At 33.0% G+C, this 16,978-nt stretch overlaps 1 long non-coding RNA gene across 1 annotated transcript in view; it reads right to left on the reverse strand.

Annotated features, from left to right (window-relative positions):
- The window catches only part of LOC147654155 (uncharacterized), a 62,513-nt gene that overhangs the window by 20,996 nt on the left and 24,539 nt on the right, over positions 1 to 16,978 (reverse strand). The gene's annotated exons all lie outside the window — the stretch shown is intronic.

The following is a 16,978-nucleotide window of genomic DNA, read 5'->3' on the forward strand; positions in this document are numbered from 1 at the left end:
GACAAGGAAGAAGAGAAAAAGGATTTGGTTTTCCCAGTTATATTGAAATTAGGCTATCAGTTCTGGTGGTGGGAGGTCTACCCAAGCCTTCTCTGTTTAAGTGTCTGTCAAGCATAGTATGAAACACATATATGCACAAATATATGACCCTGCTGGAGCTCCTGAATGTCTTCTCAGCATGATCTGAAAATGCTGCTATGCTCTGTTAATCTAAATCTGTGTAAAGTATAAGGAAAGTAATGTTCCATATACCGCAGTAATAGACGTATGATCTGAATCTTGCATTCAACCCATTCTGTGAAATATTTAACTATTATCTTGGGTATTTTCAAAATCATAGGAAAGATGATGAAGAATAAAAGGCATCTGCAGGGGGTTTTGTACATGTTCTTAATTTGGAAATGGAAAAGAGCAGTCTGACAGCTATCTTTTGCAAAATTATCATAAGAGGGTTCTAGATTCTTTAGATTAGTTAGAATATTTTTTCTCTGGTTTGAGCCTTTTTTTACTTAATCAGTATGCAGAAGCAACATAGCACACCCCAGGAGTGACTTCTAGATGCCATTGCATTATAAATCATTGAAAAAGCACTAAATTCATAATGACTCTTATATTAAACTCACTGGATAGATTATAGTATATTTAATGGCCCATGCCCACCCTTTTTTTTTTTTCAGCTGCACTTATAGTTGGAGAGTTGTTATTTCCACAGTTTTCTTTATATATAAGTGGATTGTATTGCTTTTCACCTTGTTGTATGTTCATGGTTTTGAGTAGCAGCTTTTTGTTGGTTTTCTTTGTAAAGGATAAAAGCTCACCGTCCCCATCATTATTTCTCTTTTGAGTTCTCTGAAAAAATTGCTTTCAAACACTCTCCTGTCCCTCCAAACATAAAGACAGCAAAGAACGAAATGAAAATACAGCATCTCCCTTCCCCCAATATTAACTTTCCCTTCCATTGGTAAACCCTAGTGGTTTGAACTACCTTTAAAAGGAATTTGTTTTGGTTTTTTTTTCTACTTTAAGCCTTCCCTATTAAGTGAGAGTTCTGCAGATCACAGAGCTACAGTTGCACAATATATGTTGTGGTAAGTAGAATTAACCTCTTGATCTTGAATTCTCCTCTCCTGTGATGCACACAGATATTTCTCTAACCATGAAGTTTTTACAGATAAACAAAAGATGGCTTTTTGCTACTACTTTGCACTAAAAGTTATGCTAGTAGTCCACAGAATTCAAGTTCTTAGGCTATTTTAGCTACAATTAGTGAAATTAAAGTTGCACATTTCTACTAAATATCTATATTTTCAATGGCAAAAATTCATCCACACTTATGCATCTACCCCATTTTGATTTGGAAAATAAAATGGTACATTTCTATTAAAAACCAGATTTGTTTACTTGTTTATTAGTTTTTATAAGGTGTATATGCAAGTGTCTGCATGAATTTCTTTATGTTTTGCTTTTTTAAAAAAAAGTATACACATGATTTTGCAAAAAAATTGCTGGAAATGAAGCTCCATCTTTTTAAAAGAGAAAACTACAATCTGTTTTTTTTTAAAAAAACAGTAATAGAGAAGAAATTATCTGACTAGTTCTATTAGGGATGGTTCTGCAAACTCTGAAATTCAGCTAAATGCAATAAAGCTTAACAATACCTTGAAAGTGGCATAATTAAGCCAAAATATTTCAGGAGAAAAGTTTGTTGTTTTCTAGAAATGGAAGCAACAATATATTGAATAACATATGCAAATAAAATCTATTTTGCTATTAATAGCATTAGGACCAAGAATGAACACCTTACACTGTAAATGGTGATCTATGTCTCTTTGCCACAAACATTTTAGTTGGTTATGCAGCAAAGACAACAGTGGATCAATTTTGTGTGTAATTAAATTTTTTTTCTCTGATGAGTGAGAAAGCAAACAGTAAAATTTGAATAATAGTATCCAAGATAATTTTCTGGCCAATTTAGGGAACAATTACTTGTTAATTTCCCATTAATATATAGGAAATTATGTAAATTGTATAAACAAACTAACTTCTATAATTCTTCCGAGGATGTGTTTGTGGGTTACCCTTTACTTCACTGTTTCAAATGAAGGTAGAAGAAATAAAGAGATTTATTCAAATAACAACTTTTGGCTTGTCTGTAAGAAATAATTTTGATTTTCTTTTTAAAAAACTAAAATCAATTTACCTACGTAAAATTAAAAACATTGCTTTGCCAAGACAGAGGAATGTATGAATATCTGGGGCATTTGCATGTTTTATATGTTACAGTAATGCATATTTTACTTGTGGCCATAACTACAAAAACAAAATCTCTCAGACTGTGCTGGTACAAGAGGACACAATTTGTACTTCTGTGAAGTTTTGTGTTCCTCACTGTATAATTAGAAACTTTAGAAAAGTGGCATATTTGTACATCTGCTGGGAAGATAATGTTCTTAGCTCTTGAGAAGGAGAAGTAATCTAACTTCAACCTCAAATGAATGACTTTAACTGGATTTCTGTTATTCTATAACATTTCCAAACAATTTATATCACTCTTTGAAATGTTTTGTGATTTAGTAAGCTTCTGCAGCTCAATAGTGAAAATGTATTTTAATTTATTTTTTTTTTTAAAGTGGTGTCCCCACAAGGACACCAAGGGATGATTTTTACATCATGTTAATATATATGAAATTTCTTGACAAACGAGAAAAACCCTGTAAAAATATGGATAAATATATTTAACCAATTAAATTTTATACAGTGTAATTAAAGAAAAGGGATGTTTTCCTCAGGAGAAACTATCTTGTTTTAGGCCTGTCATGCAACATTTGAGAGACAGTTCATTGCTGATAAATTTCTGCAAAAATTTTCTTTTCTGAAAAATGTTACAGGGTTTTCAATAGCCTCACTTTTTCTCTCTCAGGGAAAACATGAGATTGTTTCTTCTTCTAAGACCAGTGAGAGCACAGGAAAGAGGAAGCTCACCTGGAATGACTGTCTCTTATGAACACAAAAAGCACCTGTACAGGTATACATATATGTGTATTTTAAGGAACATTTGATGCCATTTGGCACACAACATTGGCTCACAGCAGATGCGAGACTGAGTGAGAAATTTGAACAGGAAGAAGCAATTGTATTATATAAATATTTATTACATTTCTGAAATAAGTGATCAGTTACTGTTTTTTTTGTTTTTCTCTAGAGGGGGAAATCCTGGTTGTATCATTAATGCAACATATGCATCCCCAGTTCTAAGCTGAATGTTGCATTGTTGTTCTCTTTTCTGGGCTCTCAGAATGTCTCATAGGTTTTATTCTGCACTTCTCATTCAGTCATTTTCTTCTCTGGTCAGCCTAGGTTTTATCATTCTATCTGGCCTACTGGCTACTATGTAATAAGAACGAGGTTGAAATTTGAGACAGAGAATCCACCTTTTTTCAATCCTTTCCTAAAGAAAAGCTGAAGCATCTGAAAGCATGAAGGCATAGGGCACAGGTCTCACCGCCAGTTTGTAGTCATTTGGAGCCAGACAGATTAGACAAGCTGTTCAATAAATTCAAAGTGTCAGACTTGTTGATGTACAGAATAATTCTGTGATGTGAAATACTTTGTGCAGACATGACAGATGCAAAGTATGACAACAAGGTCCATGGCACCTCTGAGATGCCTTGAGCTGGAGGTGTTACCTTTCCTTTCCCATACATCTGATTTTGTTTTAAGAATCCTTTGAATAGAGAAAACTGTCCTGAGACATTATGTACTCAGGAATAATCTCTCCTGTTGCAGCAGTCTTTTTTCACATCCAAGCTTCATATTTCTAATTGAATTTTATGTAGCATTTAAAATTTCTTATCATAAACTTTTCATTTTACTTTTTTTTTTTTTAACAGTATTTGTTATATATTCAGGTAATCTGAATCTTAATATTTTGTCAAATATTTCAACATATGATAAGCCAAGTTTGAAGGGTTTTTTGCACACTAGGGGACAAAAATCTGAAGTAGGCTTTCCATTTTTTCTAAACTTTCTTTCAACTTAAACTTCTTTGCAACATAGTTTTTGAGTTGTAGATAAGGGAACTCACAATAATATTTTCGAGTATTAAAAAAAGAAGTCCTCTTTCTGGTATTTGTCTTATTTCTTTAAAATTTTACTTTTTCTCTAACTTCTATGTATAAGCTTGATTTTAATTCCTTTTATCCTCATTCTTCTATAAATCTTATACATTGAAGTATCTTTTTTGCTGCTCATATATACTCACCATTGGTACAATTTTATCACCAAACTGTCTAAGATTTTCTAAGCATTATATGTCAATGTGTCAATATGTCAATTACATGTCTGTATTTCCTTCATACCATGGAGTTCAGATGTCACTCTGACCTGGTGTCAGCACCAGTTTTATTTAATTGGCTTTTATTTGTTCTAAAGGCTGTGTTGACTCCAGAGACTGTAAGATGTTTGCAAAATGAAATTATGGTAATGTTCTATTTGTAAGTTTAGTGCTGTAGATGTAGAATAAAGGTGATATTGAGCAAAAAAAAAGCCAATATATTGTCACAGAATAAATGGCCACAGCTTGTGCTGAATGTAGAACATGAGACGTGAAAAGGGGCACTTGTCCTTTCTGTTCAGCGCTGGTTTTCACAAAATGAAGCCTTTAACGTCTGTAATCTGGCTTCCTGCCAAGCCAAGAAAATGATGAACGTAAGATCAAATAAGTACAGACTTTTCTTTCTGAAAATTATTTTTTTCATTTTTATAAAAAAAAAAAGTCTTAAATGTGTATCTTGTTTTTTCTTTTTTACAAGTATACAGTAATTAATAAATTCTTCATTCTGCTTAGAAAGGTAGGTTTCATAAAAGAGCATCATTTAGCTGACCCATTAATAGTTATAGCTGTCCATCTGCTCTCTTTGTTTTTTATAACATGACAAATTCTATTTATTTCTTTTAGGTTAAAATCAGAGTTCCACAATAGCAAATCCCTAACTCTGAAATTGAAGCTTGTCTAACATGTTTTCATCAATGCCAGATGATGAAATTTCAAAATTTCTTTCCAATTTTTATTTCTTGAATAAATTACATTCAGGCTACTGAGGCTAATTCCTCTTCAGAGTTTTGAGCATTTTGGTCATACTGACCAAAAAATTAATAATCACTTTTTGTTGTTCTTCCTTTACAATCATTCTGTATATCCTCATGAAGACACATAAAGGTAGTTTTAACATGATTCATTCATCCTATGCTATGCATACAGATGTTAAATTTCACTGGGGTTCTTACTTGGAGTGGGTAACTTTCAACACCTTTCCTTCCTTGTTTCTCTCTACCCTTCATATTTTAATTTTTCTTCTGGTGTTATGCAATATTTTGACTGATTGAAAAAAGAGAACTGCAAGACTGGGGGTATACGCTGCTAAATGTTAGTTTTAACATAATGTAAAGCAGCAGATATTAAAGAAAAGCATTCATGGGGAAGAACATAAAGGCAAATAAAGACATGCATATGTTTCTCTGTCTGGATCTAATTCTAAGAAGGAAAAGTAGTAGGTCCAAAGCAGAATGTTAAATGCAGCAAAATATTTACCTTTTTGTGTACAGCACACAGGTTACATAAGTTTGAGTGTATATGGCTTATATATTCCTTTGGTATTCTTTTCATCACTGTAGATAAATTAATAATTATATGTCTTTTATGACTGTATGACTATTCAGTAGATATTTATGCACATAAACCTGTATACCTACTTAGAATAAAGGAAGAAATAAGTTTTTGAAGAAAACAGCAACAGAAAAAAAGAGAAAATTCATAAATTGCTTCGATAAAATGCAGATTAATTGTGTAAAGCAGCAATGAATAAAGAGTCTTATTTATTTTTACATTTTACATTTTTAAAGCACAAAAGGGAAACAAATATACACCAAGGAAATGTGACACCTTCAATTTCTAATTATCCTAAAATAATTATAAATGGTGTTGATACAAAACTGGGAGAGTGGCTGAAACACCAGAAGTCTCTCCTATAATTCAGTGGGACCTTGATTGGCTGGAGATTTGGGCAGAGAGAAACCTCATGAGGTTCACCAAGGGCAAGGGAGGGGACTTCTCCCTGAGCAGGAATAACCAGCACAGGCTGGGGCTGACCCACTGGAGAGCAGCTCTGCTGGGAAGGACCTGGGAGCATTGGTGGATGACAAATTGACCATGAGTTGGCGGTGCCACTGTGGCCAGGAGGGCCTGTGGTATCCTGAGGTGCATCAAGAGGACCGTGGCCATCAGGCTGAGGAAGGTGACAGTGCCCCTCTGCTTGGTCCCAGTGAGGACACATCTGGAGTCTGTGTCCAGTTCTGGGCTACTCAGTTCTAAGACAAAGAACTACAGGAGAGGGCCCAGCAGAGGGCACAAAGACAGTAAGAGCATCTCTCTTATGAGGAGAGATGTGAGAGCTGGGCCTGTTTAGTCTTGAGAAGACTGAGCGGGGATGTCATTAATGAATATAAATATCTCAAAGGCAGGTGCCACAAGAATGGTGTCAGACCCTTTTCTGTGATGTCCAGCCAAAGGACAAGGAGTAAGAACCATAAATTGAGACACTTGAAGCTCCATCCCTACATGAGAAAGAACTTCTCTACACTGAGGGCGGTACAGCACTAGACAGACTGACTAGGGAGGTTGTGTAGTTAAACAAAACCCACCTGGACATGTTTCTGTGTCACCTGCTCTAGGTGACCCTGCCTTGGTAGGGTGATGGATTGGATAATCTCCAGAGGTCCCTTCCAACCCTAAAAAATCTGTCATTGTATGAATTATAATTTAGTTACTTTTTCCTCCCTTTGCTATATTCTTTTGGATGTCCAGAAAAATTATTACAAGCAACCCATTCTTTTTATACGCATTCCATAAGAGAAAGATGCAACTTTTACCACTCTAACACAAGCACAGCCAGATAAATTTTTTGCTGCACAATTTTAAATTTCATTTTCCTTTTTATATTCTATTTATTTCAGACAGATTTACATGCATTTAAAAGCAAATGCAACTTGCACTTGCAAATGAAAGTCATTGCCAAGTCCAAACAAATGTATCACTACTCTACAAAAGCTGTTCACTTTTCAGAATCAGTTCACATGGCTGGGTCCTAAGGGTCAAAAAATAACAGAGACACTAAAAGAAAAGAAAAAAGAGAAATGCTAAGCATTCTTGGTGGTGTGTTATGATCATTCATACAATAGATTGTTTAAAGGACATGTTTTATTATTATCTTATTAAACTAACACACTGTTTATGTGACTATATGATACATTGTATAATAGCATAATAAAATTGCAACGGGATAGATAACTGCGATGGAATGAGTATTGCTTCAGTGGCTCATGGCAACTTATGGAATGCTAATGCCAGCTGAAGTAGCATTTTTTGGTTCAATGAGTTAGGCTATCAGCATCCTGGAAGCTATGTCAGTGAGCACACTCATGTCTGTTTCAGTGTTTAAAATACCATGGATTAAGGAAATATTTACATGTGTACTAAATATTGGATCTATCTCTTTTTGTCTTCATTTTGTTTTCCAAATTTTTATTGTGTACAGAATCTAATTCCACATTTCAGTTGTGGAATTCAAACATGAACTCTTGAAAGAATTACTGTAAGTCAAATGAGGCTTTCAGGGGCTTTGCTTGTTCCTTTTCTTTGATTTCTTGTGGATTTGTGGGATTCTTGGTTTGGGTTTGGGGATGTGTGTGTGTTTCAACATGTATGGCTGAAGTACTCCTCATTTTGGTGTTCCGTTTTGGGTTTTGAGTGGGTACAGGGACTTTCTACCCATCATTTATAATAGGCCTTGAGAAGTATCTGCAGGAAGATATGGCATGATAACTGGCAAGCAAAGTTCCAAATATGATTCAAAAATTGTATACCATTGCTAGTGGATCCCTTTTTAGCTCAGGTGTAGTTCTGTACTACTGTAATTTGGATTACAATGTACCTGAACAGTTCAAATCCTCAAGAGAGGAGCTATGGATTCATGTATCTACTGCACATTTGGCACTGATTTAATCTGTTCTGTTTTTGTAATGGCTTTAAATTAAGAATTTGTGCTCTTCAAACATTTAGAAAACTGAGCACCAAGAAATGGCCCACATGGACAATGTCGTTGTTATTTTTGCAGTGCAAAGCCACACACTGTTTAGCCTCCTTTCACTCTCTGTCCAACCATCTGAGTTATGATTTAATTTATCTACATCAAATTGTCTTGAATAAATGGAGAAAAAAATTTATGAATCTCAACAGGAACATTCAAAGAGATTTTAATTCCTAGTTATTCCACAAGCCTGATAAACTTTGATGCTAAATATAAAAAAGGAAAAGAAGCAAAAAATCCAACAACTGAATAAAATAACCAAAAATAACCATTAAAAAAAAAACAAAACAACCAAACAAACAAAAAACCAAATTTTAAAAACTTTCAGAAATATCTGGGTTTTTTTAGGGAACCTCTGTAAACTTAGGAATTCTTTGCATAAATAAAGAATAATTCTAGTTTTCATTATGAACACAGAACCTGGATTTTTTATGTGATTAAAACAAAGTTTTCAAAATCATGTTCTGCTATAAACATGGCATTAAACACCTGTCACAATTTCAAAAAGATTCTTCTCTGATTCAAATTCAGCAGCTCTATACAACATTTTAGCTCAACACAACTAACTTCAATACTGCTACTTAGGCAAAGTAGGAGACTAATTGAAAGTGACTTCCAACTTTAAATGTCTTCATATTTATGCTCTCTTTGTAAAGTTTCTAAAAAGTTCAGAATTTCATTCAAATTGAATTCACCCCTGAATACCATAAAAGTTGAATAGTAATTTCTTAAGTCAGTTACTGTGTATCTCAATCCGTTCCTTTATCACCTTTGTTTCTGCATTGTTTACCTAAAAAATGAGGAAAATATATGTTTTTCATTCCACAGGAATGTTGTGAAAGTAACAGTGATGTGATGCTTGAGTTTTTGGAAGCATGTGGATGAGAATCAAAGGCATTCTGGTATCAATGATCAAATTCACTTTGCTGCACAAACAGACTGGAACTGTTTATATTTTCAACTGAAAACCTACTCCTGAATTATTCTAGTCTATTTGAAAAGAATAATTCACAGTTCAATCAGGTGTGGCATTTACCTTCTCTTTTGTTACACAATGATTCCTGTGTTTTAAAATACAAATAAGATTAATTAAGTGCTGCATGTATCTTGAGGTTTTTAAAAGTCAATTATTTTAAGGTGTCACAGTTTTCTGTCTTTTCCTCTTTATTTTCCTTGCTTGTTTTCTCCTCTTCCCTTTTCCTGTCTTTTTCTTTTATTCTGTATCCCTACAGGTATTTTGATCCTCGAGTATGGTCAGACAGTCTGAAGACACATGTAAAATAGTCCAGTTGACAAAAGTTTTAAAGTAGGAAGGTAAGAGTGCTTGATTCTTACACATCTTTACTTTGCAGCTGAGGTTGTCAATCCTTGCAACTTGCTCAGCTGAATATAAAAGAAGTACAGGAATAAAAAATGAGTTAATTTTAAAAAATTAATATAATGTTCTATGTTCCATGCTAGCTACAATATGAGTGTAGGAACACAGAATGTTCAAACTAGCATATTTTTACATGATTATGTACTTATGTAACAAAGTTCATTTTAGAGTCTTGTTCCAAAATTATTTATTTTATGCAGACATTTTTGAGCAGAGTTAAGAAATTTTAATTCACAGTGATCCCCAAACCCTTTAACAGCTTCTCAAACAAGTTCTGTGTTTTTAAGCACTTGCCAGAACACCAGTGAAACACAGTCACTTCTAAAAAGAAATATAGCTTTTCAAACACCATTATTGGGTAGGACCTGGATATTCTAAGTCAGATGAAATAATGCAATTATGTAAAAAAAAAAAAAATTCTAAAATTATGATCATTTTAGAATGTAAAAATCCCTCTGAGTGTGCTATTGTGTTCTTTGTTTGCGCTTGTGTCTTTGTGTGCATATCTAAACAGAACACAATCAGAATTTTTTCTGTTCTGTATGGAACACCAATGAAAAAAATTCTTTCCCAGTCACATTCCTGATCTTAAGAGGAGAGAAGACAATTACATTTAATATATCCTTCAATGGAATTTTTATAAATGTTTCTAGCTGAGAATGTGTCCCAGCTGTTTCTCATTCTGATACTGCCTCCACATTTAAGAGTTTTAAAAGGTTGTTACAAACATAAACAAAGCAAAAATGCCTAGAAACTTAATTTTAAAAAATATTACACAGAAAAGTTTATAACTTCTGGGGATTTATTTTATTATTGTTGGGGACCTTTTGTTGTTTTGTGGGTTTTTTTAATTTATTTTCTTTTTTAGTTTTTTTTTTTTAAGCACACTCTCATTGTATCCAATATAAACTGATGTACACATATTTTTGTCCCTTGGAATGCAATTTTTGTAAGGTTTTGAACACTTCTTGCTGTATAAAGGTAATTTGGAAGTCAACAGAACGACACAAAATGCTATATATTACTTTTGTTTACAGGAACAATATATTACTAGAGAGCAGAAATATAATAAATCATAGAAATTATATATTTATGAATTATACAATATTTTTGTACATATTGTTGATATTGCATTGAATTATGACCATAACCTGAAATTACTTAAATTAAAAAAACAGCAGATTGGAACAGAAAGCAAAAATATAGAAGATGGGACATTTATTGACCATTACCCTTTTTATATATTTTATATATATATATATATATTATAAATAATAATATAAATAAATATTTATATATTTTATATATTTTAGAATAAAGGATTTATAAGAAATGAATTTATTAATTTTACCTTGATAACATAGACTACTAAGGGCAATGACACTATTCCTTTTCAATTTTATCTGGGCTTTTTTTCTTTTTAACTTCTGAAATTTCACAATGAATGTTAAAAGGATGGCAGTGCTCATCACCATCAGATCATGACAGCCAATGTAGCAGGGAACCTCAGTAACTGTGGCAAACAACTGAGTAATATTTTCTCCATGGTGAAGATATTTATACACAGCAATAAAGTCACCTTTCTAACTGTAGAGTAAGTTGAAAATTTTGAATTTTTGACAGTCATTATAGGTCTTTTTTCAAGGTTGTGAATAATTTCTGTATATATTCTTTTAGCTTTTCTTAGTATGTCAGCATTTTTCTCTAAGTGGATACCAGAATGGTAGAAAATATTCAAGTAGCAGTTTTATGTGGTCAAGATTCCTTCCTCTTTAGTCAAATGTCTTTCTTTTCAGAATAAACCCGAGGCTTATTGTTGAGTCATTTTGCCATGAAATTGCCTTGAAATCCACGATGATGTACAAAAACATACATTACTGTTTTCCAACTCCATTTTAAAATTATTAGTGTCACCTACAATAATTGTTTCAATACATATTATCTTAGCTACGTTAAAGAAGCTGAAGTTTGTGAACTATAGTAGCTTAGCTGTGAATGCTGAGGAGGTAGTGGCTGTCAAGTTTCAGGTACTTCTTCATACATGTAAAAGAAGATATGTAGGCTAGGATTCATTAAATATTACTCTAGAAGTCAGACAATGAAATAATAATCATATAAGCTGATAATTTGGGGCTTCTTTTCAGAGTCAGGAAGATGAGTTGTCTCTAGAACATGCTTCAACTGACCTATGTTAAACACTTAAACTACATTATGAAAAGAATTGCTCACTGGAGGCCTCTGATATCCAGGGATTAGAAAATGAGGCAGGGTTCAGTCATAGACAGTCATGACATAGATAGTCAGAAAAAGAATTTGAATCTCAGCTTGAGATCTTACTCCTTAATAGATAAATGTTAAAAAATTCACATATTTGGGGCTAGGCCAATATTTTAATTGGTTGGTGAGACAAAAGGTCTGTTAAATGGGACCTTTCCTTACTCCCTAAATTTCAGGAAGAAATACCTTAGAAGACATTTATGGAATAATGTATGATTTTTATATATCAGCTTTCTATTTGGTTCATACATTCTATGTCTTATGGAGCATACCTTGATTCTGGTGAATTGCCTGATAGATACTATCTGACTTGAAAATAGCAATATAAATATTAGAAACATCCCATATAAATGTGCTTGAATTAATGCAAGCATGGTCACACATTTCTTTGGCTACAGCTGTCATGCACTTACAGCTTCCTGTATTAATTATGTGTATTTTATATGTTTAAGGGTTTGTCTTCATCATGGTAGACTTAAATATTACAGCTGATATTTAAAGCAAACTCCTAGATCCCTGGTTAGTGCATCTTATTTATAGAACTGCCTCAAATAGTTTGCTTCTTTTTACCCCATGTCCAAACACACATTTTTTGTTTGTTTGTTTTATTTACCTCCAATAACATCTTTTATTTAAAAGCCAAGTAAGTTTCATAACATTTCTTTAGTTCTTTGAGAACTTTGAGGTTTAGTTTTTTGAGAGATTTTCAACCTGTCCTTTGATCATTTAAAATAAATTAGAAATTCACACATGAGCTCTCGCTAGAAGTAAAAGCCAAGCAGATGTTAAGTTGAATGACACATCTGTTGGCTTGAGAAGAAATTATACATGTGCCAAATTGGATTTGCCCTTTATTTTTCTTAGGAGACTGAATCTCATAACTGAAGCAGGCACAACATAACCAGAAAAATAATGGGTTTTTTAAGTCATTAGTTCCATTGTAAATCCATATTTTAATGATAATATTTTGCATCTTTTTAACTGCATTAAAAGCCATTTAGCTTAGAGATGAGCTGTACATCAAGGTACATGACATGGATATATTCAATGACATATTAACAGTCAGTGTAAGAATATAGAATTACTTCATGTCATCAAACAAGCATATATTTTGTGAGCAATATAGTAATTAAAATCAGTTCATAATTAGATAACTAAATATTTTACTATTACAAAATAAACAGCTTAATCTATTTCTAACCAGGAAATAGTACTAAACCCAGCATAATTTCTAAGCAGCAGAAACAAAATTTTACACTGGAAAGAACTGAGCAGGCAGATTATAAGAGAAAGCTTCCCACACATTCATATCATGAAAGGGATTTGGGTTATTGAAGGTGAAGTAAGAATAACTTTCGTTCATATGTTCTGAAAAAGACTGTGTTACAGAGATGATAATACATTTTGAAAATGCAATAATGAAATATCTAATAACAGTTGTTAGTGAAAGGAAATGTACAGAAGTTTTTAATACAAGGGCAAAGAGACACTGAATGAAATTGAAAAGCAACAAATTTGAAGTTGATTAAAGAGATACGTCTTTACATGATACAAAATTAACCTGTAGTTTTCATTGCCACAATATATCCTTGAGACAAGAGTTGTATTGATAAAAGGATTAGACAGTTACGTAGATGATAAAAACACTCACAGGAACATTAGAGAAGAAAAACAGAAAAAAAAATAAATAGCACGTAATTTAACCACTAACTTAAAGGACAGATAAAACTTCGAAATTGTGCAAGTTACTTCATAAAAATTTATTCCTGTTTTTGTAATTCTAATCAGAAAAATTCATTCTTCGAAGAAAGATTTGTCCTAATCTATTTCTTCATTCTCATTTTTCTGAGAAGCTTAAAATTTTGGTGCAGTATCTTCCTCTTCATCCTTGTCTGTCTAGAATCTGCTTAGGTTAATTCCTAGGTATTTTTCTCAGTGAAGTCTGCTTACATGGTCCTTGATTCCCTCTTACTAAGAGCTACTGTTTTCTTTGCTATCTTCCTGACTCTTTTTGCTGAGAGTATAAGGTCACATTTGTAACTCACCACCACAATTTCTATTCATAATCTGCAATCTGTGGTATCATTTCACATTCACATTATTCCAGTCCACAAAATTTATTCTAAAGTCACAAGCAATTCAATTAACTGAACATAGCAGCTTCCCACAGGTTTAATTAAAGTTTAACTCAAACTAATTTAAATAATGGTTTCCTGTTACTAGTTCACTGTTATGCCAGTTAAACAAACAAATAAAAAAATATCAGTTCAATACAGATCCAGTCAATTCACAGGACCATACACTGCTGAGACAATAGAAATCTGTTTTGTTTTGTTTTTTTCATTAGTAAATAAAGAAATTACATTTGCTGGGAAATTCATACTATTGTCAGGATTTTAATATCTCTTCTTCCCATTTAGGATTAAATGACCTTTCATTTTTGCATTCTTCTTCTCATATAAAGATTCATTAACTCAGTACATCGGTGCAGGGGAGCAGCAAGATTTAAATAAAAGAAAAATAGTAAAAGATAATAGCTTGTTTTGGTCAGGATGTTGAGAAGTCATCGGGTCCAACCCATTGTTAAAGATTAGTTTGCAAGTGGTCTCATCCATGTGTGTAGTTTGACAATCTCTGTAAATGGAGAGTTCAATGCTTCTTTAGATAGTTACCATTCCTGTGAAGATCCGTGAAGATTTTCCCTATTTGCAGTAAGAATTCTTATTCCTGCACTTGATGTACACTAATTTTTCTCCTTTTGCTTTGTACTTCAATAGAAGAGTGCATCTTGTCTGTAATCATCTTCCAGGTCACTGAAGATGATTCAGGCCCTTCCTCAACTGTATTATCCAATCTGAACCAAATAAACTTCCTTGACATCTTCTCATGTCAAGAGAGACATTTTTCCATGCAGACCAGTGGGATACTGAAGGATAGAGAGCTAAGCTGTTTCTAATACTTGCATCACTTTTTCAGAAGGTGATGATAATTTTCAACTTAAAAATAAAAAAGTTTTATTTCCTGTTGTTCCCAAATAAAACATGAAATGCACATATGGAACAGCTGGTCAACTTGGCAAGGTATGCAGAGGAAAATAATATGGAAATTCTAGAAATAGTTTAAATGAGTTATTATCTGACTAATCAGCCTTCGTATTGCTGCTGTTAGACTGTATCCATTAGTTGACCTATACCTCTTAAAGCTACTTCTGGTATCTTTATCCCATGCTGAAGCCTGCACTATAGTTGTAGCTTAAGTTACTTCTTAGAAATATTGCTGCTGACATTATGAGTCAGTTGACCTTAAAATTTCATGTCACTCCTTCTATTGAAAATTAGGAGATGAACTTTACAATGACCAGAATGCAGAGCTCTGCAATGGAAGAAATAATGTAACTTCCTTCCAGTAGTACAGTTGCTGAGAATCACAGCAAAAGTAGAACAAGAAGATCAAAGGATGTATAAAAGACTAGAGTTCCAAACACTGTCAAGACATGTATGTCTAAAGAAAAGAGTTTGAAAGTGACCTTGTTTCATTATCAAAGACTAAAGTTCACATTCTGCAAATAACACCAATCTTGAATGTAAAATCAACTAAAGTAAAATAACTGAAATTAAAAAAAAAAAAAAGAAAAAGATAATTCCAGGAAACAACTGTGAAGGCTGTAATAGATGAAACTTACATGTCTTCTCCTTACTTTAGATTTAGGAAAAAAAATAAAAATTAACCATGGTAAGTGGAAAGCCAAAAGCTTACATTTAATTTATCAGTAGTGTGTTAGTTCTAATAGTGTAATTGTAATACTAATAGAACTAAATACAACATTAAAATAAGATAACCTCCTTACTCAATATACAAAATGCTTCCTACAAGAGAAAATAGCATAGAAAAGCTACGAAAAAAAAACCCAAATGTGAATTACAAGGCTCTTAAAGATCACTTTGAAAAGAAAATTGATTGGATTATTGTTAAAAAATTGCGAGAAAAAATCATGAAACCACTAATCAGCTCTTTGACAACTGCTTTTTTTCCATTAATAGTATAATAGAAAAGAAACAAAAACTCTCATCATTTTTCCTGTTAAAAATTGTATTCTATTTTACATTCCTAAGGCCAGATGCCAAATGGTTGTCTGTGGAGGACCATTCATAATGGCAGATCCTGTTGAATTTTTATCCCATAATGTGGTTTCAAATACTTCATAGAAATATATCATGAAAATATCTCATTAAAACTTAGGAGAATATTATTCAGGAAATTGTCATTTTAATTCTGACATGACAATTCTGAGCTCCAACTGAGATATACAAAATACTTCAAAATCTGAGCCTAGAAATTATTAATTCTACTTCATATTAAAAATCACACACTTGACAGATGCAGGCTTTTTATGGATTACTATAATTTTTCATGTGTCCCAAATGTTAATGGCTCTTTTCCTCTGTTCCACAGGGAACAATTATCCCTTCTTTTCAAGGGCTATGACTCAGGAATACAATTACATTATAAATAGAATATATATGTTTAATGCATTTTAGGTTTATTTTCCTGTTTCCTGTCTTACCTGCTCTAAAATTTGTTCTTCTAAACCTCTACTAGGGGATGTAAAAGCTTCTCTTGAAGAACCTCATTTTTCTTTAGTTTAGAAGATGATCAATCTAGAATCTCTGTGCTCAGAGATCTAGATGGTAGCAGACTGAATGACACTTCGGCAGTGACTTTCTCTTTCCCATAACTAAATTTCTAAAGGCAACTCTTGCTTTACACTAAAAAGGGTGAAAAAAAGTGAGGCTCAAGTTAGCTGTCTGTGTTTTTTGCAGTTACGATAATTCTCCTCCATCTCAATTAAAAGCTATTTTCCCTCAATGGATGGAACTGAAATTGTGCCATTGAGGTCAGCATCTGGGACAGATCACTCTGTAAACACAAATCAGCACTCAGGAAAAGGAATAGCAGGTGTGATTCACCACAACTGACATTTCATGTCAAGATAGAGAAATAAACATGCAGGAGAATGTTTTTATTTCTCCCAATAATGTTTGGGGTTTTTTTCTCCCACCTAGTATCTTAATAAGACCTGATAGTGATTAGAATGTCAGTTCTTGTGAGATCATAGCAAGAGTAGGCAGTATGGTGAGAGATAAGCAGCCCTGTCAAAATTTGTACTTGAAAGTTAGAT

This window comes from Cyanistes caeruleus, chromosome 3 (assembly GCF_971803275.1).
Source record: "Cyanistes caeruleus chromosome 3, bCyaCae1.hap1.1, whole genome shotgun sequence".
NCBI classification, from domain to species: domain Eukaryota; kingdom Metazoa; phylum Chordata; class Aves; order Passeriformes; family Paridae; genus Cyanistes; species Cyanistes caeruleus.